At 51.2% G+C, this 22,858-nt stretch overlaps 1 protein-coding gene across 2 annotated transcripts in view; it reads right to left on the bottom strand.

Moving 5' to 3' along the window:
- Positions 1 to 22,858, bottom strand: part of LMO1 (LIM domain only 1) — a 41,650-nt gene that overhangs the window by 4,993 nt on the left and 13,799 nt on the right. The window lies entirely within an intron of this gene.

Below are 22,858 nucleotides of genomic sequence, written 5' to 3'. Positions count from 1 at the left end.
GGGTTCCACTAGATCTGTTTGCCACCTCAGGACATCCTCACACTGCAGTGTGCTTTTTATTTTAACCGGACACATCAGACTAAAGCCTCGTGGTTGTGGGGGTCTCAAGAAGAAAGTGGAGTGCTCCTGTGATACTGCTGGGGGCACAGGAGCTCTGGAGCTCCTGGCTGGTGTTGGGGTGACAGTGGGCGCTGGCCTCGTTGCTGGTCTCCCTAGGAATGTTTCTGCATGTGTGCCTGCTCAGGTGCTAAGTCGGCTCCAATTCTGTGACCCCGTGGACTGTAGCCCGCCAGGCTCCCCTGTCCATGGGATTCTCCAGGCAAGAATACTAGAGTGGGTTGCTATTTCCTGTTCCAGTGGAACTTCCAGACCCAGGGATCAAACCTGTGTCTCTTGCATCTCCTGAACTGGCAGGCTGATTCACGCTGGGCCACCTGGGCAGCCCCCAGGAATGTTTCTAGCTAGATTCAAACTTCCTACCTGCCCTAGCCTGAAGGGGAGTTTCAGTGCCTCTGATCCTTGCTCGTCCTACCAAAGTAAGACTTGGAGACTCTGGCCGGCTCCCAGGGCCCATATGAGCTTCCCAGCACACAAAAAAGTGGTGAGTACAGAGGACAGGAAGCTCAGCATGGCCTTGCCTGGAGGGAGGGGCAGACCACCCAGCAGCAAGCGAGTGCATTCACTCGCACACTGGCACTGCATGCAGGCGTGAGCTTGTATGTGCACAGAGGCACGCTCCCAGGGCCCCAGCCCTGAGGCCACAGGGAGGGGAGGTTGAGAAGGAGGTGGGGGTGGATGTCTCCAGGGGACCTGGACACCCATGCAGAGCCCTGCGGCTCGGGTGTGGTGAATTCCAGGCTTGGATGGAAGTGCGGGGAGTCTCAGAGACAGGCTGGACAGCGGGGTTGCCTGTGACACTAGTCTAAGAGCCCCTCACAGGGGTGGTGGGGGTAGAGGGTGTTCCTTCCCTGACCAGGGCACTGCTGGGCTGAGGAGTCGCCTCTGGAGGAAAGAGCCCAACTCCTTCCTGCCCCCTCGGTTTTCCAACAAGCCCCTGAAGGCTCCCTCTTCCTGGGCCCATCTTCTCCAAAGGACCTGCGTACTCTCCAGGCTCTGGGTTCAGTTCTAGTCCCAGGGCACCCCTCCTCTCCGCCCTCCCCCTCACTGCACCCCCCACCCCAACCATTCCCTTCCTTCTTCCAAGGGTGACCCTTCCTAAGGCTTCAGGAGAGAAGTAGCTTCCAAAGGACCTCAGTCTCAGAGTCCACAGATGTCTGGTCAGAGGGGCTCCCGGACTTCTTATAGGCAAATGCTCTCATTCCACAGGTGGGGAAACTAAGACCCAGACAAGCCAAACTGCTCATGTAAGCCCCGCATCAAGTTGGCCTCTGGGGTCCTGCGTCCCTCCTGTGCTCTTCTCCGCCTCGCTGCCTCCTCTGGGAGAGGGGGCGGCCCTGGAGAACCCAGGATCAGCAAGACAGGCGAGGGCAGTGTGGAGGCCAACCAGGCTTCCTGTGCTGGGCTCGCTCCTTCCTCCCCCAGTCCCCGCAGGGCCCATCTGTTTAGCTGGGAAGTCCGCTGCCTCATTTCCTTAATGCAGCTCTAAAGGTTAATTGGTCTGAGAGAGTGATGGAGCTCAGGTTGGCTGCGTCCTCAGGACTGCCTGTGTCTCCACTGACAGGGGCCAGCCCGGTCACAGAGCTCTGAGGAGCCCAGAGAGGCTGGCTGGGGAGCAGACACGCCCGCAAGCTAAGAGGGGCCCAGGGGACCTTTCCAAGGCCTGGCCTACAGGGAGCAAATGCGGGAAGGATTCAAAGAGCTGGGTGTGGGAAGGTCTGGGGGCTCCCGGGGGCAAAACTGTCCCTGGGGCCTGTGGAGGGATAGCCAGCCAGCATAGCTATGCATATAAATTCCAGCTTGGAAAACCCCAGGCGAAGCCTCTATCCAGCCTCCCTAAGGCTGATTTTACCCTTGTTCCCCTGGGCTGGCAGCAGGCCTGGCTCCCTTCCCAGACATGCTGGGCCCTTCAGGGGCTCTACACTTGTGCTTTCACTGCTGGGGGGTTTGGGGGTGGCTGGAACTTCCTTACTCAGGGAATATATCTGGCCCACTAAGTTATACCCCCAAATGAAGTGGGATCTCAGCAATAGGAGTATCTGTCCTGCTCCATATTCCATCTGGCTTGACTCCTGGAAAGGCTAAGCCTGCAGGGCTATAGACCACATGGTAGCTGGTAATTCTATCGCCGCTGAGATGGGGCACCTAGAGGACCCAGGGATGTTATAGGGAGTGAACCTACATGCTGCCCCAGGTCCCCAACCTGGCATAAGGTGGGGGCTCTGTATGGCCTGAACGCCCTGCTCCAGGCAGGCTGCTTATATGGACACTGCTTTCTGGGCCCTGGAGAACTCTTAAGAAGCCATGTGGCTCCTGTTAGTGTCTGATGTCCACTGAGACACGGAACACTAGGGTCAGCCTGGCCAAGGAGGTCCCAGAGCATCCGGGGACCTTGTGCTTTCTCTGCCTAGAAAGTCTGAGGTCCTGGGAGAAGTCTGACTCACCTCTCCCTTCCTTAGGGAACACTCACGCTATTTGCTCTCCCTGGGCTGGTCCAGGAGACTTGAAAACACCCCTGGCAAGGTGAAAGGGCTTTAAGGAGGACATCTATGGTCCCTTTTTCCCCAGATAGAGCAAGATGCTCCCCAGAGGGTCTGGGCTCTTCCTCCCTGTCCTGCCTCCCCAGCCCCCTTCCAGCCTGCCAGTCGGCCCTGCAGACACCTCTTCCCTCCCTCCCTCCCCTGCCCGGCTCTGGGAGCTGAGCCTCGGGCCATGCACTTTCCATTAAGGAGATAGCATCCTTTTGCTGAAGTCCATTTGGGATCCATTTTAGTGTTATCTAAAAATCAAATCTACATGGTAATCCTTTTAATGTACTCCTGACTTTAGAAAAAAAACAGCTTTGCGCTCCTTCAGGAAAGGTTTTAAAGCATTACCCAGTAATTACTACTCACCCATGAAAACACTGATATTTTACAATGGATGGTGTTTGCCCCTGCACACGTGTACAGGCTCATGCTGACACACACACACGGGACCCAGCAAAATAAACTAATGCACTCAGCTTGAGTGTTCCCCCAAATCTTGGGGTGTGCAGGGGGATATTTGAGGGGAGATGAGCCCAACCCTTACCCTATCCCTACCCTGGTCGGACTGAATCCCTGGGCGGGCTGATGCAGGAAGAAGGCAGGCTCCCAGTCTGACTCATCCGGCTGCCAGACACTAACCCTCAGCTCTTTAATCTGGGGGAAAGCCAGACAGTCCGGGTGACCAGGAGGGACTGCCAGAGGTCATTCAGCTCTTCCCACACCCCACAGAGTGGTCTGTCAGGCCACACCCAAGTCCTCAGCAACTCTTGCCACCTACCCCCGGCCAGCCTGCCCCTCAGATCGGACATTTCCAAAGTGCCAAGGCCACCGGCTCCTGGGCCCACCCATGCCTCCAGTTTGGAGAGCAGGCTAAGCCCAGCTGTGGAGCACTCTCTCCGCTCCTAGTGATCTCAAGGGCCGGTCCTCCTCCCCAGAATGCCAACCCCATTCAGTCCCGGTCACTCCATGTTATGCTCTGTGGCTCCCCTGCTGGAAGCCACTGTGGCCACCACCCAGCTCCACCTGGTATTTGAGGCCCCCTCCACTGCCTGGCACTGCTGGTTCCGCTCCCTGCAGAATCCAGGAATAATATTCCCTTTCCATCCTGCAAATGGAGTTCATCTGCTTCTGCCCCAGAGCCTTCCTTTCACCATTGCTCCAGGAAGAAAAATGCCTGGTCCTGCCCACCCCACTCTTTCCCAGAGGTCAGGGTCAACGGTGGAACTGAGGCTAAGAGCCTAGACCCTGAACTCAGAAAGCCTACTTTCCAGTCTTGGAACTGTCCCAAGTCACCGGAGGGCCTGGTGCAAATCGCTTCACCTTTCCAACTGTCATCTGTGAAATGGGGCCAAGCCAGTTTCCTTCCACCAGGTCATGGTGATGACAGAATAAGGTTCTGCATAGGAAGCCACAGCCCAGAGTCTGGCCACTGGCTGCGACTGACAAATAGGAGCCTCTATATTGCTAACATGCACCCTGGGAAGTCTTCCCCGTTCTGACACTTGTTTTCTTGCTCTTTAACTTTTTATCTTGTCACCACTTCAAACTTCCAGGTTTTGCAAGAACAGAAAGAAGTCCTGTATATTCTTTACCCCAAACCTCTAAATATAAACTTTTTAAACCATATTTACTTTATCCTTCCCTGTTTATCTATGCCGCTACCTCCTTCCCTTCCTATAATTCTTCTCCTGACTCAGTTGAGAGCTGGTTTCAGTAATGAAGCCCCTGAACCCCTTAAAACTTTGGTGTGATTTCCTAATAGAAAGGACAGTCTCTCACATGACTCCAGTACAATGATCAAAACCAGAAAATTACCACTGATCTAATACTGTTATCCATCCATTCAGATTTCATCAGTTCCCCCAATAATATCTTTTATGGCAAAATAAAAGTCATGCATTTCATTCAGTCGTCAAGTTCAGTCTACTTGAATCTGGAAGAATTCCTAAGCCCTTCTTTGTGTTTCAAGACACTAGCATCTTTGAAGAGTACAGGCCAGTTATTACGGAGTTTCCTTCAATTTGGTTTTATCTGACACCTTTGACTATATGACCTTAACTGCTCTGTGCTTCTTTGTTATAAAACGAATATGAGAATAGCACTCCTAGAGTTTCGGTGAGGAATCCAGGAGCTAATCCATGTGAAGTGCTCTGGACTAACCGAACCTGGCAGTCCGGAGTTAGCCCCGATTAGTGTCAGCCCATTCAGCACGTGGGGAAGAATGACATTAGTCACGGCTCCATCTCAGGGCCCTACAACCCGTGATGGACACATTTGGAGGAGAATCACTTGATTTGAACATGCCACCATGGTTAAAGTCATACAGGCCCTGACTAGAGTCGAGCCTTACCCAAAGGATTGTCTAGTGGCCACTGCAAACATGTACAGGAGATCGGCCGCGTCTATCTGACAGGCAGCTTCAGGGACCAGTCGGGGGCTGTGGCAGCTCAAGGGGTGACAGCTCAGGGCAAGTCTCGCTGGGTGCTCTGGGAGGCCTGGGACACAGGCAGGTGTGGGTTTGGGATTTCTCGTCATTGCCCCACGTGCCTCAGGGCAATGTTCCAAACCGCGTTCACACAGCACAACACAGCTGTCCAACTCAGCACTGGGCCTCCCTTTCTCACTCGAGGGGCAGGCAGGGAGCCAGGGCTGGACTCTCCTGGGGGCTCAAGGTATTCTGCAGGGAGATATCTATGATTGAATACTTAGCAGTGCTTGCCTCCCACTGCCTTATGAGATGGTACCCTGATTATTTTCATTTTATTATTTTTTTACACACCACCTGGACCCCATTCCTGTCCGCTGTTGACGCCTTTGCCTCCCCTGAACTTGTCCTCGGCTCTGTTGGTGGTGTGGGGCACCCACTCCTGCAGCGGGCCGACGGAGCAGGGACTCCACGGACCAGCCCCTGTCTGGTCTCCTGTACAGAGCCCTGGTCTTGATCTTGGATAAGTCATTGCGTCTCTCAAGCTCCTGTTGGTCTCCCCACCTGCATGGTGGGAAGGACTCTAGCATGTACTTCCAGGATGTCCTCAGGGGCATGTAGGATAACATCTGGCATTAAGTGCACCTCTCCTCACAGAAACTAACAAATGCCCTTGAAGATGAAAATGATTTCCATTTTAACAATGGGAAAACGGAGGCACTGGAAAGGTTGTGACTTGTCATAGGTCATACAGAGCTGGGATTTGAAGCCCAGCAGCCTGTCTTCAGGATTCATCTGCTCTGATGTCGGGCTGGGCACTGCTCACCTGGAGGTGCTAGCAGACCCAGGAGGCAGACATCACAGAGGTCAGGAGACACAGAAGGTACACAGATGCAGGTCACACCTACAAGCATACATAGCTGCACACATACTGTCACACGTACATGTAATCGCACACTTGCAAACTAGGTCCATAAGAGGCAGGGCCGTATCTGCTTATTCTCCCCGGAACAACTTTATTCCAGGCTCCCGCACAGCGTGAGCATTAGTAGGTACTCAGTAAATCACATGAAAAGACATGCCCGCCCCTGCATCCAAGCACATGCACGCACGGGTGTCACGTAAATATACACACATATACTTGAGTGGTCATATGATTGTTAACTGTCTTTTAAAAAAACAACGTATCAGGACTTCCCAGGTGGCGCAGTGGATAAGAATCCACCTGCCAATGCAGAGGACGTGGGTTCGATTCCTGGACCAGGAAGATTCTACATGCTGTGGAGCAATTAAGCCCGTGTGCCACAACTACTAAAATCTGCATGCTCCAGAGCCCCCAAGGGTAGCCCCCACTCCCCACAACCATGGAAAGCCCTTGTGCACCAGTGAAGACCCAGCACAGCCATAAATAAATAAAATTATATTAAAAATAACCCACAACATATCCAAAAAGTGGATCGTAGCTCAAAATCAAGCTCTGATTTGAACAAAACCCACAAGAAGAAGCCTGGTGCTCTGTCCTCAATACCACGTTCCCCAAGAAATGGAAGTGCATGAGCCCTGAGGTTTTGCCCACATGGACCCACATGAAGTGGCTGAAATTATCCAGAAGTGATCAGTCTACAATCATCATACCCATGTCAGCTGCCAGAGGGTAGGGTCTGGGTCCCTGCCACCTGCAAGGTGTCTGTACCCAGCAGCGTCCACACCTGGGCCTGGAACTGCAACGTAGGATCCCAAACACAGCCAGCCGGGGGCCCCTCCTCAGCATCAATCCCGTTTAATAAGGAAATTTGAAAGTGTAATCTAATTCTGCAGAATCTCTTTAAATCTCGTTTTCTCAGAAGTAACTTCATTTCACACGGACACATCCAGCCTTGTGCGAAGGCCTCCATTTCACACCAGTTTTATCTCCACAATTTCTCGTCTCACTGCACTCTTATCCCAGGGCCTTGCCATGCGCCAGGCAAGGCCTGAACTAATAGCATTTCCTACTCATTTGGACTCAAAGGCCAATGAGAACAACTGTGGAAGCACGCAGCTACAGCCACCTAGAGCACACTCATTACCACCTCTGTGCACACACCCCCTTGCAGGCAGGTGGCTGTGTGCTGGATTCAATGAGGAAGGGATGTCAGGCTCCAGTGACCTCCAACTCCCTGTGGTGGGGGATTGGCTCCTGGGATGCTGGACAGTGCGGTGGGGGGACTGGCCCCTTTGACTCTGGAGGAGAGGAAGGCCGTGTAGACCCTGACAGTGGTCCACACAGAGAGATGGACTCAGCTGACTCCATCACTCCCCAGCCCAGGCTCAATATATTCACCTGCTAAATGAGGACAGCCTACTTTAAAGGATTATTTAGAGTATCAAATTAGATAATGGACACGAAATGCTTATAACAACATTTAACAAAGTAGCTTTAAAAAGTCAGCTAAGAAAACTTACGTACATCTGATGACCCAACAATTCTCTTCCTAGGTATGCACCCAAAGAGTGAGAGTTTATGTCCACCGAAAGAGACTCACAAGGATGTTCCCAGTGGTTCTCAATAGCTCCAAACTGGAGACTGCACAGATGTCCATCAACAGTAAAATGGATACTAAATCATGCTATGATCATACAATGGAATAGTACACAGCCATGAAAAAGAATGAATCCCCAATATACACAACAACATGGATGAATCAGACAGTATAATGCGGCACAAAAGAAGCAAGACAGAGAGGCACACTGTATCATTCTATATGTGTGAACTTCCCAAACAGAAAGCCGACCCATGGTGATCAATGTCAGAATGATGGCGTGCACCATCACCCGCCAGGAGATGTGAGGAAGCCCGCTGAAGGCCTGAAAATGTCCTTTATACTGATCCTGGTGGTGTGTGAATGGGTGCACACATACGGAAAACTTCACTGAGCAGTTGAGACTTGGGCCTTTTACTGCACATTATACCTCAGCAACAACAAAAAACTAAGAAGGCCCCTCAGTTGGGACTTTATATGTCTTTTCATAAAACCCACCATTTACTCACCATTCACTACCTCTTGTCTCAGTGAATCCTCATTTTTACCTTGAGGCACTAAATGATTAACGCACTCAACAGAGGCCCAGAGAGGTTCAGGCTGTTACCCAAGGTCAAACAGCTGGAAGGTGGGAGGGCAAGGATTGGAGCCCCAGCCTGCCAAATTCCCAGGATCAAGTTCTCACCCCTGCACACACCCCATGGCCTCCCTGAACAGCCCAGGTGAAGAAGGTTTGCTGGAGCAGCTTCTGGGTTCTCCTGTGCAGCCTGAACATGGGCAAGTCTAGGGTGGGACTCTGGGGGCAAGCTTAGAGCAGGGTCTGGACTAAGAGCAGGAGGAGTGACGGGCAGGGCACTGTCTCCAGGCTCTGGTGTGTCACAGGCTTCTCACATGCTGGTCCTTCAGAAGCTGTGGCTGGTATGGGATGTAGACAGGGCTTCTGGCCGGGCCAGCAAGGGGATGTGGACTGGAATCTAAGGACAGAGATGATTCAGTGGCTGGGAAGGGAGCAGAAAGGCTGTGCGGAGGCAGGGCTGAGATGTTTGCACTGCGGCCTTAAGAAAGACAAAGAAGCTTCACTAGGGAGGGCTGAGCTGTGAGAGGACAGACAGCTGGCAGCTCCAGACCCAGAGCTACAAGGGTTGGGGGAGCCTCAGTCAATAGTCAGAAGCTTCATGTGAATGAGATGACTGGGGAAGCGGGGCCTGGAGAGGGGCCTGGGTAAGAAATATAAAGGGGTCCAGCAACAGTTGCCTTCTCTAAAGTGCCAAGTTTCTCCTGGTGTCCACAGACCACCACAGTAGAGGCCGAAGGAAAGCACTGTCCAGCCCTATCCCAAACATCTGCAGCCACGGTGGGTGCGCCTGACCTCACGATAACACTCCACAATGAATGCCTACTACAGCCAAACGCTTTAGACTCCTTAATGCTCATCCTCCTCATGACCCCAAGGTCAGGGAAACCAGAATCCTGCCCAAGGCGACCTATGAGTGGCCGAGCAGGGCTTTGGACCCAGGCTGCTGGCCAGGAAGTGCCCCACCCCCTCCCTGCTCTCTCCAGAGGCAGCATTGCATCATTGTTTTCCTAAGCGACGGGGAAAGTGAACTTCTGCTTGGACCCGACCTAGGCCTGGCCGAAAGAAGGCGGCTCTGAAACACCGCTTGCAGGGACGCACCAGGGCAGGATGGGCCCCTGGTCCCCAGGGTGCCACTTTCTGTGCTGGAATCTGAAAGCAGCTGGCACTTCTGCAGCAGGTTCTGGTGGAGGCAAACCTCCTGAGGTATGGTGCGTCTGGAAGCCTGAGCCCGCGGGGACCTTCCAGTGGGGGGAGATACCACCACATGGGTCCTCGCTGCTGAGGTAAGCCGGACCCAGCATGGCCTGCTGTCGGGCAACAGCTTTAGGGAACCCAGTAGAGGACTTGAAGGGGAGCACCGAGACATGGGAGCAGCTGCAGACAGAATCTCGGGGCACTTTGAAACATCAGAAGCTGCACGTTCTCTTTGGAGGTTGTCGTGGGGAATGATGCCTAAGTTAACTGCATATTTATCTTCAGTGCGTGCCCTTCCAGCATTGGTGAAGGCCTTCTCTTCTCATCTTTGGGAAGCTCCAGACACATCTAGGAGGCAACAGATCCAAAATAGGGCTCTAGATCTCCTCCCTCAAACCTGTACCCTTACCCAGGCTTCCGTTCACAGTCCTAACACCATCATCCATCCTGGTGGTCAGGGTAGAAACTCAGTCATCCTCAGATCTTCCATCATCTTCATTCCTCTCCCCTGCTTGGTCTATATCCCATCTCACCTACTTCGTTCCACTTCCAGAGCCACCACCATCTTTCACCACACTACTACCTAAGCCCCTGACCAGCTTCTTCCTCTGTTCGTATCTACAATGCAACTTTAAATAGCAGCTGGAGAAATCTTTCAAAACAAAGTAGGTCAGGTCTCTGCTCAGCTTGAAACCCTTCCTTAACTTCCAGGGGGCTGGGAATATCACCCACACTTTTCATCAAACCCATGATGTCCTTGTGTGGTCTGGTCTCTGCTCCCCAACCCCCAACGAGCTTTAGCCAGAGTCCAGATCCCCCTCCTGCCTCAGGGCCTTTGCACCTGCTGTTTCCCCCTTGCCAGAACACCCTTCCCGCTACTTCATGAGGTTGGTTGACTCCTTCTCATCTTTTGGCTTCAGCTTAAATGTTATCTGCTTAGACAGGTCAGCCTTGATCTCTTGCTTTCCTTATTTAAATGACTCCTTGGTCATTTCCTTCTGAGTTTTCACCACAATTTGTAATTGTTTTTACTTTTTTGTGATTTTACCTAAGAAAAATGCCTGGTCTCTTATCATAAGAATGTAAGTGCCATGAAGACCTACTCTGGGGGTTCTGTCTTATTCACCACTGTGTCTCCAGCACTGAACCCCACGGTGATCACTTTTAAACCATCAGTTCAGTCAATGAATGCAGAGACTGAACAGAATCTATCCAGATATTACTGACCAGAGTCTGCTGGGCCAAGTGGGCTGATGCAGATAGGCAGGATCCCCAGAGATGGGTGCTTTCATCAAGCTTGGTGCTGTCCTGAATCATATACCTGGAGCTATGTAGCTAAAAGAAACAAACACAGATGCAACTGCAGCAGTGCCTGGCCTGCCACTCTCTGGAATTTGAATAGGCCCACCCCAGGGCTCCAGCTGAGAAATGACTGCTCTTGTGCAAACATTGGATTGGCCAAAAAAGTTCCTTCGGGTTTTTCCATATAATCTTAAGGAAAAATCAAATGAACTTTTTTGCCAATCCAATATAAACCCTCTACCTTTTAGATAAAGGAGCAGCAATCCTGTCCTTCAGCCCTGCAGACCCATGAGGAATGAAGCCCCCCTCCCCTCCTCAGTGCATCTGAAAGTGAAAGTGACTCTTTGTGACCCCACGGACTATAGCTCACCAGGCTCCTCAGTCCATGGAATTCTTCAGGCAAGAATACTGGAATGGGTTGCCACTCCCTTCTGCAGGGGATCTTCCCCAACCCAGGGCTTGAACCTGAGTCTCCTGTATTGCAAGTCTCTTGAGTAAATACTCCCAACTCTCGTGTAGAGGCCTGGAGCTCAGGCATCTGTGTAATCTTGGCAGTTCAGTCTTTCCCTTTGCGTTTGCGGCCGGGGCACCCCTCCCCTGGCACACATTCCCACAGCTCCCCTCTTGAGGGTCCTTTGAGCTTAAAGATATAACCACTCCTCCCTCCCTGCCTACTCTGAACCTCTGGAGGGCAGTAGGAGGAAAAAGCCCCTGAAGTTTGCTACAGAAAACCCCCAGGTCCAAGCCTCTCTCTATCCGTAGCTCCCCCAAGCCCCAGCCCATCCTGGTCTGTTGCAACCAGCCCCCAGTCACTTGGCAGGATGCTGCTTGGAGCTGCATAATTGTGGGTACTAGTGGGGAAACATCTGGAAGCTGAATTCCCCAGAAGGCAACTCAGCTGCTCCCTGGGCACCGGCAAAGCCCGCATCACCCATCTAATGAAACAGGGCTCCCAAGGGGCCTGCAATCTCCACAGAGGAGGAGGAGGGCATGGACTCTCAGACGAGTCTCAATTTCACAGCATCAGAGACGCGAGCACCAACGCGCTGAACCAGAAAACGAGAGTCTGGCAGGAGCTGCAGACACACCGTGAGCGCCAGGGGATCGGAGATTAGGGCCCTTCAAAATCAATTTTGAATTCAAACTTTTAAATGTGTTCTCTAGATGCCACGAGGGGACCCTCCAGGCAGGCTTGGCCTAGCCAGCTGCTGGGTCCTGCTTGCTTCTTGGAACAGCCAGGGCCCATCTGCTAGCCCCCAGGCTGGGTGAGGGAGGGGAGGGTGAGGAGGCTGGGAGGGAGACCCCAGAAGTGGGAGAAGCCTCTTAGGTGCCAGTAGCCCCAGCACGGCCCCTGGGTGCCTGCCTGAGGTGCCACCCTGGGGCCTCCTGTTGAAGGCTATGGGGCTGCTCCTCCCTCCTTTGCAGACCTTGGTGAAAAGAAGTGAAGGCAAGGCCCACATGAGCCAGATCCCCACAAACCCCAAACCTGGCTGAGGAGGCTCGTGGGGCCCCAGTGGAGGGAGCTGCTAAGAACATGAGCAGTGAGTCAGACAGGCAGGAATTTGTATCTCAGACATTTGTAACTCAGACCAGCCATGGGTTCCCAGGGAGAAGGTGTTGGTTCAGAAGTGAATTTCCCTTCCAGAAACCTGGTGGGAGGAAGCCTGCTGTGCGGGCCTGGGCGTGCAGGCCCTGGGCAGTGAGAGCAGTCTGAAGCCTCCCAGAGCAAAGGGAGAGAAAGCATGACTAGGTAGCTGGACTGCTGGGAAGGCCGGGGTGGCCGCAGGCTGCACTGAGGCATGGGGTCTGCAGCCAGAAAGCTGACAGTCATCCTGCCTGCCACCCGTCAGGCCAGGTAGGGCGTGCTGAGCACCATCCTGGCCCTGCTCTGGAAGGGGATGGGAATCACGGGACAGCGGGCCTCAGGTGGAAGCCAAGCAGAACAGACTGCTCCAGCCAAACTTGGGAGGAGGCCCCTAGGCCCACAGGAGGAGAGCCTTGGGGATACTTGCAGGCAGAGTAGGCTCCTAGCAGCCCTTGCCCTGCCTGGGGCCCTGCTCAGGCATATTTGTTCCTCCAAGCAGACGATCAGCCCACCACTGATGCGTTCCATCTCTGGGTGGGGAAGCTGGTCCACAAGCCTGTCTGACCTCAGTGACTCACCGCCCCTGCCCCTCCAAACCTGAGGCTGAGCCCTCAACTGGAAGCCACACTGAAAGAGACATAAACACAAGCAACTGTGAGCCTCTTCCACTGAGAGGCACCAGAAGGGCAGCCCCCTTCTGGAATGAGCAGCCCTGCAGAAGGGCTGGGGTCACCAGACCACTTGCAGGCGAGGAGGCAGGAATGCCCCAACCCCTCCCACCCCTTGTCTTGGGAGTGGGCTGCTGGCTCTGCAAGGAAATTACAACATGGGCCTGGGTAATGCTCCTTTTAGTTACAGCATAAACTGCGGCAATAAAGCGTACCTGGGGAATGTTTAGAGAAAGCACTAATGATTTCTTCCCCAGTGGTTAATAAATTCACTTCCAGATCAATTTGTTCGCGATAGAGCCTGGCGAGCGGAACCCGCGCGGCGGGCACAGCCGACTGTGTCTTTTTCAGTATAAATGATTTATTACAATGATTAGCGGCACATAAACAATTTAAAATACAACGCTAATTAGTTTGGGGAAGAAAGGAGGGGAAAAGCCACCCTGCCTCTCTCCCCATTATGTTCTACTTCCCTAAGTGTGTACTTTTTAATTAAATCCAAATGTCACAATAAATTTAAAGTGTTTTATTACCATTCGGGCTAACTAAGGCAGTCATGCAAGCCCCCGTCTCAGGCATCATGGGCGAGGCTGGGGGTGAGGGCTGAGGTGCAGCAGGGCCTGTCTACAAGCTCTCCTGGAGATGGGAGGTTTGGGTGAGACCCCTGGAAACCCCTCCTGCTTTCTGGCAGCCCCAGGCTGGAGAACGCTGGCAAAGCGCACCTCCTCACAGCTTCCTGGCCAGCCCAAGGGATGTCTCCTCCCCAACACCAGCTCTGAACAGCCCAGAATCTACCCATTTCTCCTCAAAGGTCCCACAGCACTCCGCACCCTCCCCAAGCCCCCCTCAGGTGTTGTAGCACCTGCCTCACATCGTGCTTGGCATTTCCTATACATCTTACCACATTCTCCTTCCAGTGCTCTGAGTAATTACTGCTTCAGTTTGGTGGATGGGGAAATTGAGGCTCAGAGAGGTGGAGTAATTTATCCAAAGTCACACAGCTAAAAAGTGGACTCTTGACAAATCCTAGTGTAGCATTTTGCCTTAGAGCCCACGTCTTGCCACGTCTGGGGCCTGACTTTCCAGCACGCAGGATGGGGATGAGAACATGATGGCTGCTCAGACAAGGATCTCCCTCTCATAACACCCTGCTGTGCCCAGAGACACAGGCAAGACGGGAGTTCAGGCCAGGGACCTGGACCCTGATGAGTCTAGGTTCAAGTTCAGGTTCTGCCATGAATCCACAATGTAAACTCAGTCAAGTCCTTCAGACTCTCTGAGCTTCAGCATTTCCATCAACAGAATTCGAGTAATAATACCCAAACTGCATGGCCAAAGGAGCAAAGCAGCTAAAGCAAGAGGAGTGTTTTGCAATCCTAGACACGCTATGTAAGTAGTAATTACTAACAACAGCTCTCAAAGTGAGCAAAGATCCATAAGAAATCCCACTTCACTGATCAGAAAACTGAAGCCAGCAGGTGAAAAGGACTGCCCAGGGCACTAGGCTGCAGGCAACCTCCTTTCCCAAAGCTCAGACAGCCAAGGATGGTTTATCTTCTCAACATTCTTGTACTATTTATTTAAAGTCAAAAACAAATATCCCTAAACATAGAATTACCATATGACTCAGCAATTCTACTCCTAAATATATACCCAAGAAAAATGAAAACATATGTCCACACAAAAACTTGTATATGAATGTTCATGGTAGCATAATTCACAATAGCTAAAAAGTAAAAACAATTCAAATGCCCATCAACTGATGTATGGATAAATAAAATGTGATATATACAGATAATGGAATATTATTTGGCCATGAAAAGAAATGAAGTATTGAGATATGCAACAACATGGATGACTCTTGGGAACATTACGATAGGAAAGAAGTCAGCCACAAAGGCCACCACTTGTCTGATTCCATTTGTATGAAATATCCAGAATAGGCAAATCCTTAGAGACAGAAAGTAAATCAGTGGTTGCCAGAGAGGAGGGGAATGGGGAGTGGCTGCTAATGGATATGGAGCTTCTTTTTCGGGTGATGAAATGTTCTTGAATTAGATAATGGTGATGGCTGCATCACTCTAAATACACTGAAACGCACATTTTTAAAAGGTTAATTTTGTGGCATTCAAATTATTCTCAGTAAAGCTGTTATAAAGGAAAGCAAAACAAACAACAAAACAAATGTTCCTTTCAGAACAAGAGAAAACAGTTCATAAAAAGTAAATGCTGGGGTCAGGAGAGGGGTCCAGCCAGCCCTCAGCCGTGATCATCCTGTCTCATAACAGCTACTCCATAGGGAAGGGCTTCAGATCACCCTCCCCACCCCTACCAGCTCCCTCCTCAGTACTCCCATTCAGAAATCTGATTGTGCCTTCTCTTTCCAGCCCTGCTCCCTAGGCAGCTCAGACCATACTGGTGTATCACTCTCCTCTGACTCCCTGAGTGTGTCCACGCCTACACTTGTGTTTTATCTCCCTAGAGCTCTCTGTTGAAATTTCTCCATCCTCTGAGGCTATCATCCCACCCACAAACAACACACTCAGGGAGGGGGGTCCCTGTTCCATACCCTGAGCTTGTCCTACATTAGGGACAAGTGACAGCATAGGCGACTTGGATTGGAGTGAGGTCCTCCAGGTCCCCAGCCAAGGTTCAGAAAGGAGTGCTACCCTCTCTCAGGGCCTGAGAGTCTCCCCTAGGTGGGGTGTACCAGCTCAGATCCAGGCCACAAAGGCCAGGAAGGAAGGTGACTAGGCCGCCTTGGGGTCAAATGAAAACTGCTAGAGGGAGAGAGTACAGTGCCCAGGCCAGGGCAGCGCCCCTTGTGGCTAATCTGAGAAGGTGATTCAAGAAGATGAAGCTTGTGGTCAGCAGAGGGAGCCAGGCCCACTGTGGCAGGGTGCACCTAGCCACCCCTGAATCTGGGGCCTGGACTGATGCTCTTGGGGTTTCTCTCTTCTTGGGGAAGGGAATCTGAAGCCTTTACCCCGGAAGGGAAGGCAGGGCATCTGGAATGTGGGCCATGGGGAGAGTGCAGCCAGGGTGGAATGGTCTGGGTGGCTCCCTAGGCCAGGCAGGAGCGGTGCTGCACAGAGGCCCTGAGGAACAGCTCACTGCAGAGCCAGGGCCTTACACTCGGCTCACCATGGAAGTGCCCTCAGACACAGGTTCTGATCTTCTCAGGCCAGTCATACTCTCACATAATCAGGAGGTGGGCTGCATTAGACATGGATAAGGGTAGAGGGACTTGGCTCTTTCCCAGAATCAGGAGGTTTTTTTTTTTTTTTTAATTTTTAATTTTATTTTTGGCTGCACTTCATTGCTGCACTTGGGTTTTCTCTAGTTACGGCAAGTGGAGGGCTACTCTCTAGTTGTGATGCACAGGCTTCTCACTGTGGTGGCTTCTCTTGCTGCAGAGCATGGGCTCTAGGAAGCCCAGGCTCAGTAGCTGCGAAGCACGGGCTTAGCTGCCCTACGGCATGTGGGATCTTCCTGAACCAGTGATTGAACCCATGTCCCCTGCATTAGCAGGCGAATTCTTAAGCACTAGATCACCAGGGAAGTCCAGGAGCTTTCATGGAAGACAGCGTGAGAGAGGAAACAGGCCCAGAGCTGTGAAGGCCAGGAAACACTTTACAGACCAATTAAATGAGATTCTGGGAGCTGGGAAGTGGATAGCTGGTTGGGCTGGACTTGCTGCTCCCCTGCCCTGGTGTGCTCCCGCCTGCCTCAGGCCAAGGGCTTCAGCTCACTCCTTTGAAGGCTGGAAAGCCAGATGCTTGGTCCAATCATGGGGCAGCCACGTGTGCTGGGAGCACGTGTGCAGGGAGCCTCAGGCCAAAGCTGGGCAGGGTCAGCAGGAACCTCCGGGACAAAAGTGGATAAGGACAGGCTTGCAGTTGAGGACTCTGTCTGCCTTCCCTGGGGCTCAACTCTGGAAACTCAAGCCTTGCTACTGGTAGTAGAAATGCTCTAGGCAAGATCTTGACCACCAGGAGACTTCAGAGGAGCCCTCACATTCCCAAGGGCACAGCTCTAGCCACACCCTCCACCATTTCTTTCCAGGACTTCAACTGCCTCCAGTCTGACCATCTAGTCCCCTGTCTCCACCCCACCCAACCACAGGCCCAGAATGACTCTTGGAAGGAAGGGAACTGCAGGAAGAAGCAGAGGGCAGTCTGAGGCTGGAGAAGGTAGGGAGTGGTCATCCTATAAAACTCAAAACAAGGAACACTTCCCTCCTACGTCATGCCTGGTCTTTTTCTGCCCCTAGTTTTATCCCCTCCAATTATCCTCCAAATTGGGAAAGGAGCACGTCAAGGTTATATATTGCCACCCTGTTTATTTAACTTATATACAGAGTACATCATGAGAAATGCCAGGCTGGATGAAGCACAAGCTGGAATCAGGATTGCTGGGAGAAATATCAGTAACTTCACATATGCAGATGACACCACCCTTATGGCAGAAAGTGAAGAGGAACTAAAGAGCCTCCTGATGAAAGTGAAAGAGGAGAGTGAAAAAGCTGGCTTAAAACTCAACATTCAAAAAACTAAGATCATGGCATTCAGTCCCATCACTTCATGGCAAATAGATGGGGAAACAATGGAAACAGTGACAGACTTTATTTTCTTGGACTGAAAAATCACTGCAGATAATGACTGCAGCCATGAAATTAAAAGACATTTGCTCCTTGGAAGAAAAGCTATGACCAACCTAGACAACATATTAAAAAGCAGAGACATTAGTTTGCTGACAAACGTCCATCTAGTCAAAGCTATGGTTTTTCCAGCAGTCATGTATGGATGTGAGAGTTGGAACATAAAACAGGCTAAGCACCAAAGAATTGATGCTTTTGAACTGTGGTGTTGGAGAACTCGAGAGTCCCTTGGACTGCATGGAGATCAAACCAGTCAATGCTAAAGGAAATCAGTCCTGAATATTCATTGGAAGGACTGATGCTGAAGCTGAAGCTCCAATACTTCGGGCTACCTGATGTGAAGAACAGACTTATTGGAAAAGATCCTGTTGCTGGGAAAGACTGAAGGCAGCAGAAGGGGACAACAGAGGATGAGATGGTTGGATGGCATCACCAGCTCAATGGACATGAGTTTGAGCAAGCTCTGGGAGTTGGTGATGGACAGGGAAGCCTGATGTGCTGCAGTCCATGGGGTCACAGAGTCAGGCAGGACTGAGTGACTGAACTGAACGGATTGAGTAGATATAACAGTAATATATCTTTGTCTTTGTCTCAGGTTCCTGGCACTGAACTCCCCTACACCTTGGAATTTCCTGGGTAATGGGAGTATCTTTTGTTATTCATAAGGAGTCCCTACTGAGTCCCTCTGAGTTTATACTAATGAGGTGACTTAGGGTGGGGGCCCTAGATAGCCTCAGGCTGGGGCTGGTCACCAGAAAGACCTTATGATTAGATGGTCAGAACTTTCTGCCTCACCCACTGACCTCCAGGAAAGGCTGGGAGGTGGCTAGTGATGAAGCTCTATACAGAGTCCTGAGCAAGATTCGATGAGCTCTGGGCTGGTGAGCATGTTCACATATTAGGAGGGCGATGCATGCCAGCTCCACAGGATGGAAGCTGCTGTGCTCGGGACCCTACAGACCTCACCCTACGTGCTTCTTCATCCACCTGCTCATCCGTATCCTTTATCATATCCTTAGCGCAAACTGGTAAATGACAGGAAATGCTTTCCTGAGCTTTGTGAGCCATTCCAGGAGATGATCTCACCGGAGGAGGGGGTGTGGGGAACCCTGATAATTACCATGTTGATCTGAAGTACAGGCGACACCTGGGCTCGAGACTGGCTTCTGAGGTGAAGGCAGTCTTGTGGGAGTGAGCCCTGGACCTGTGGGTTCTGACGTCACCTCTGGGAAGACAGGTGTCAGAATTGAGTTAAATTTGTAGGACATCCAGTAGGTGACCACTGAAAACTGGAGAGCTGCTTGGTGGTTTTGGAAAACATTCCAGAATAGCCCAAATGATCTTAATAAAATGAAAATCTGCCCTCTCTCTGGGATAGAGGAATTCTTCATTCTGTCTATTCCTCTCCTGCCTTCCTTTACCTGTTAACTCATTCACTCACAGGTCATGCAACAAATATTTACTAAACATCTACTACTAGGGGCTAGCCCCTAACAGCCATATGTTAATAAGCATTGTCTCTTGATTATATTTCATTAAGAAAGTAGTTCTTAATGAGCTTCATTAAATCAGTTTGATGCCTTGATCAATTTTCTATTCATTAGTGTTAAACAATTTCTTTCTCCTCCATTTTATTATATTGGAATTATTCTCATTGGGGTAAATTATTCTTAGATTTTTAAGTTACTATGTGGCTTATGATCAGTTTGGTGCTCAAATGAAATCTTTCAAACTAGAACTTTCATTGTTGCCGAGGATATTTTTTTTTTTGGTAGTAATTATTTATACCAGAAAATATTTCCTGAGCCAACTTTGGCAGGTCTAAATCCTATCAGGAAGATTCGGTTCTTCTGTCAATTTTTAGTCAATAACATATTTTGCCAGGTGCAGCCTTAACTGCTGCCAGTTTTGCTTTGTGTTAATTATTTCAACCAATTTAGATTTTTTCCTGGATTATTTTTTTCTTTACATTTTCAATAATACTAATGAGATGTTATTCTTGTGTAAAAGGCATATTTTAGCACTGATCTGATAAAGCATTCTGAGGATCAAAGAGTAGTGTGAAAACATCCTAAGGGGCAAAAAGGCAAGTCAAAACATCATACTCTGTACTTGGGCTGAGTACTAATCGGGACCTGCGCCCAAGTTAGTCCCATCCACTGTCCTCTGGTCCTTGGGAGCCCTAAGCCCTGCCAGGATGCCTGGAAGCTGGGGAGCAGCCTCTGGCTGGCATGAGAATGGCCACCTACAAGAGACTGCCTCTGGTCAACAGGCAAAGAGATGAGGTTCAGCCCTGATGTCCCATCCCAGGTTGTAGGCAGCCTCTGCTGGGCCCCGGACTTTTCTACTCAGAAAGTATCAGCTGAGTATCTCAGGGTCAGCAAAGAATTATTAATGGATGCTTCTTGGTGCATTCATACCCCCACCCCCCAACCACTGATAAAAGGACATAATTGACCAGGGTCCTCTCAGGTCTGAAGCTGGGACAGGCTCACTGGCCTCCAGGCTTTAGGCCTATTCCAAGAGTCCCCTCTGTCTCCTAGTTGAGCTCTGTCTGGGAAGAGCCAGGGATGGGATCGTCCACCTGACCAAGTGTGGAGGGTTGGAGGCCACAGATGCTTTCATCTGGGATCTCTACTTCTTGACCCCGGGAGACGAAAGAAGGACACAGCAACATCAATGGGGTGGTGTCTCTCTCCTGGTCTTGGCCTCACCCCAACTGCTATCCACCAGTGGTCACGTCTCCATGCATGGTATAGCTGGGCATCAAGCAGCCAGCAACCCTGGAAACATAAATGGGAAAACATAATCCCAGAGAGGGGAAGAGACCTGCTCAGGGACATACTGTGAATTGGTGGCAGAGCCAGGTAGAGGAGGCATGAGTTTTGGTCTCCATCCTTGCCCCAGCCCACAGGAGAGTCTCCTTCAGCCCTGTTCACAGGTGAGAAACTGCTGAGGTGGCCTCTGCCCAGGCAACCTCAAAGACGCCAGCTCCACCTGAGCAGAGCAGGCAAAGGGCCGAGGCCCTCAGTCCCACTGCTGTGGGGAGGCTGCCACAGGAAGGAACGACCCTCATCTCCTCCGAGAGAAGAGAGGCCCTGGAGTAACAGACAAGTGCTTTGCAAGCCTGCCCTCTCTGGGCATAACCCTCTCCTCTGCAAAATGGGCCTAATGCTGAGCTCCAGCCTCCTGGAGGTGCTGTGAAGATGAAATGAAAGGTGCTGGGACATCCGTGTCCTTCCCTGGTATGAGGTGATGCAGGGAGTAGAGGCGCTGGGCCTCCTAGGGATAGAGGTGAGTCACTCTCTCTGGGGGCAGCTAAGCTGTTGGACACCTGGGGCCTGAGATGCTATTCCGGAGGCTGACCTCTCATAAGCAATAGGAAGCTTCTTAAGATTGTCCCAGTGATCCTCTGGCTTCCCAGGTAACTCAGTGGGTAAAGAATCCACGTGCCAGTTCAGAAGTCTCAGGAGATGTAGGTTTGATTCTGGGTTGGGAAGATCCTCTGGAGGAGGGCATGGCAACCCACTCCAGTATTTTTGACTGGAGAATCCCACAGACAGAGGAGCTTGGTGTCCCTGGGGTCACAAAGCGTTGGACAGACTGAAGCAACTGAGGGCAAAGGCGCACAATGATCCTCTGCACCCTGTGCCACCCCGCCCCCCACCCACTTCCTTGAGTATGAGCTAGACCTAGAGACTTGCTCCCAAGGAAGAAAACACAGCAAAAGTGATGGAATGTCACATCTGTGATTAGATGTGTCACATTGTATAAAAGACTGTGACTTCCTGTTGCTAGCAGACATTCTCCCTTGGTGGCTTCAAGGAAGCAAGTTGCTCTCAGTGGAGAAACCCACGAGGCATGGAGCTGAAGGCAGCCTTTGGCCATCCGTCAGTGGATAATGGAGGCCCTCAGTCCAGCAGCCCACAAGGAATTGAATCCCACCAACAGCCACATGAGGAGAAGGCAGTGGCAACCCACTCCAGGACTCTTGCCTGGAAAATCCCATGGATGGAGGAGCCTGGAAGGCTGCAGACCATAGGGTCGCTAAGAGTTGGACATGACTGAGCGACTTCACTTTCACTTTTCACTTTCGTGCATTGGAGAAGGAAATGGCAACCCACTCCAGCGTTCTTGCCTGGAGAATCCCAGGGACAGGGGAGCCTGGTGGGCTGCTGTCTCTGGGGTCGCACAGAGTCGGACACGACTGAAGCGACTTAGCAGCAGCAACAGCAACCACCACATGAGTGAGCTTGAAAGTTCATTCCCCCAGATGAATCTTCAGATGAGACCACAGTCCCAGCCAGTGCCTTGATCATTATGACAGACCCTGAACAGAAGACCCAGCTGAGTACCTGGACTCCTGACCTACAGACACTGTGAGATTAAAAAGTGGGTTCTTTTTTAAGCTGCTAAATTGTGAAATAATTTGTTACACAGCAAGAGATAACTAATACACCACCACACGGGTGGATACACACAGGACAGGAAGGACCTTTCCTCAGGCCAGAGACAGGGGGCCTGTGTACAGATCTCTGCCCTACAACCCCTGTTGTTGTGAGCCTCCTGGAGCCCCATTCTTGCTGTGTAGTATGGAGAAGTCGGAGGACAGAGAACACCCTCTAGCCTGCTGCAGCAGATTCCCTGTTCTCCGCTGGGCAGACCAGGAAAGTGGGTGGGGCTGACCCATTTCCTTGTGGAGTCATTGCCCCGGGTCCTCTCCAAAGAACACTCCTGCCAGAGCTCTGAACCCAGGCACATCTGGAGCGGAGTAAACTTTTCAAAGCACAGCCACATCCACTTTCTCCCCTGCTCCTCCCCAAACCCTAGGAATGTGAGAGAAACCACATCAATCACCTTTAAGACCATCAAGAGCTGTGTGAAGATGGTCATGATCATATCCGTTCCAGCAGTTAGAATTACTATTCAGTTTACTATCTAGAATTACCTAGTGACCAAAGTGGGATTTGAACTCAGTCTGTCTGACTAAGCCCAAGCTAGTTTCACTTGGAAAATTAAGAAACGGAGAGTTCAAGCATTCATGATGCAGCCCCCAACAATCCATAGGCAGCCCCCAATAATCCAGGCTGTACAGTCTATCACCAAGGGATCAGGAATTGGAGTTTTTAAAGATTCAGGGGACAGGAAAGTCTGGATGGAGTGGGTGCCCGTGGGGGCCATCGGAGCCCAGACCAGGGCTGCTCCCACTTATCCAAAAAGAACCAGCGTCCCTCCCCCTCTCTATCAAGTCATTGTGCCAACCAGCAAAGGTGAATTATT

This window comes from Ovis aries, chromosome 15 (assembly GCF_016772045.2).
Source record: "Ovis aries strain OAR_USU_Benz2616 breed Rambouillet chromosome 15, ARS-UI_Ramb_v3.0, whole genome shotgun sequence".
Taxonomy (NCBI): domain Eukaryota; kingdom Metazoa; phylum Chordata; class Mammalia; order Artiodactyla; family Bovidae; genus Ovis; species Ovis aries.
The sequence above is the reverse complement of the archived record's forward strand: the minus strand, read 5'-3'. Positions and strand labels throughout refer to the sequence as shown.